This window comes from Chrysochloris asiatica, unplaced genomic scaffold (assembly GCF_000296735.1).
Source record: "Chrysochloris asiatica unplaced genomic scaffold, ChrAsi1.0 scaffold00319, whole genome shotgun sequence".
Lineage (NCBI taxonomy): Eukaryota > Metazoa > Chordata > Mammalia > Afrosoricida > Chrysochloridae > Chrysochloris > Chrysochloris asiatica.
Window position 1 is genome coordinate 804,490 of NW_006408837.1, and position 2,128 is coordinate 806,617.

Sequence of the window (2,128 nt, forward strand, 5' to 3'; positions counted from 1 at the left end):
GTAGAAGAATTGATGCATTTTGGTTATGGTGTTGGAGGAGAAAGTGCCATGGGCTGCCAAAAGAACCAATCAATATATTTGTGTTGGAAGAAGTGCAGCCAGAGTGCTCCTTGGAGGCCAGGATGGCCAAACTTTGTCTCTCATACTTCGGACATATTGTCAGGAGAGACCAGTTGCTGGAGAAAGATACCATGTTTTGTAAGGTGGTGGGACAGAGGAAAAGAGGAAGACCCCCAGCGAGATGGATTGGTCAAGTGGGCTGAATCGTGGCAACGATAGGTTAGCCCAGGATGGGGCAGTGTTTCGTTCTACTGTGCATAAGGTCGCTATGAGTCAGTACTGACTCGATGGCACCTAACAACAACAATAACAACAAGCTTTACAAGAATTATAAGGTATAACAAGAATTATAAAGCATGGTTAACAGTTATAAGATATTATAAAGGATAAGCATTGGATTGGTAACCACAAGGCTGTGGTTCAAACCCACCAATCACTCTCACACACCCTATATAGGACCACTATGAGTCGGAACAAACTCAACAGCATACATAACACAACAGCATCAACATAAGAATTATGATATGACAAGAATCTTAAGGTATGACAGGAATTATAACGTATAAGAATTAGAAAGTTATTCTATGAATTCTAAGGTGTGACAGTAATTATGTGTCTGGCTCCCTCCCTGAGGGCCAGCTCTGTCTCACCCTAATCTGTGCTCTCAGTCCTAATGCTGGCAGGGGGCGTCCCTGCCACCCCCAGACGGGCTCCATGGTGCCACCCTACGGATTTTCCCCTGTGCAGTTCCACGGATCACTTATGGACGGCCTTTCTCACCATGGTCTTGTAACGCCCACCAAATGACTAGGCGGGGCTATGCAAATGAGGTGCTTGCAGCCTATCAAGGGGACTGGATGACTTACTAATAATGTAAATAAAGTATGTGGCACCCCTGGGGTGGACCATGCAAATAAGGCGTTTGGAACCCTCACAGGAGAATTGGTCAGTTTTACCATCTGCTGGGTTATAAATGAGCCATTCCAGGGGACCTTATCACTGCTAAGGTGAGGTGGGAGCAGTGTGCATCCTTTGGACCTGGGTATCTGGACTGGGAACCTCCTGGACCCAAGAGACTGAGAAACAGCTCTGAGACCCAAGACAGAGAGGCGTAGAGCAGAACCCCAGACACAGGGTGGTAAATTCCACAGAACCAGGGACCAAGGACGTCCCGGCCCACACAGCAGAAACCGGAGCACCTTCTGGTACCTCTGGGCACTTACTGGGGAAGCTTCAGAGCTTTGTAACCTTGGCCCGAGCAGGGCAGAGGCTGAGCCGAGGCAATGGGAGCTGGGAGAGACCTGCCTGTGGACACAGCCGAGAAGAGGCTGTCCTGACTGAACATCTGACTCTGAGCCTGTCTGAAAACCCAACCCACGGAGGTCCAGTCGATTCCAACTCACAGAGACCCTATGTTTGTCATTGTTAAGTACCATCGAGTTGGTTCTGACTTATCAGGACCCTGTGTAGGGTTTCTGAGGACTGGCTGGTGAGCTTGAACTGCTGACCTTGTGGTTCCCAGCCCGATTCGTAACCACTATGCTACCAGAGCTCAGGACAGGGTAAAACGGCTCCACAGGTTCCAAGGCTGTAACGGGAGCAGACAGCCTCATCTTTCTCCTGTGGAGCGGCTGGTGGGTTTGAACTGTTGATCTTCTGGTTAGTGGGTGAGTGCTTTAACCACTGTGCCATCAGGATAACCTGTTCCCTTCCCTGATACACCCCATAATTGTGAGTACTGTCTGTGAGTTCTGTATGGCCACAGGAGGGGAGGGAAAGGGCCGTGGGAGGGAGCGCTGGTCCTAATGCTGGTGGGTGGAGCTGTGTGTGACCCACCCTCCTCACAGCGATCCCCTGTGATTCTCCCCATGGTATCACAGGAGGTCAGACGCCCCACCCTCATGTAGTTCCCACACCGGACATTTCAATGGCAGAAAGAGGACACAAAGCATACATACACACCAACAGCAGAAATCCTGGGATGAATCGGACAGGGCAGACACGGATGTTGGAGGACACAGATGTGGGGGTGTGGGAAGTGGGCACAGACGGGGCAGACACGGATGTT

At 50.4% G+C, this 2,128-nt stretch overlaps 1 protein-coding gene across 2 annotated transcripts in view; it reads right to left on the bottom strand.

The window, feature by feature from the left end:
* The window catches only part of AFAP1 (actin filament associated protein 1), a 99,430-nt gene that overhangs the window by 3,491 nt on the left and 93,811 nt on the right, over positions 1 to 2,128 (bottom strand). The window lies entirely within an intron of this gene.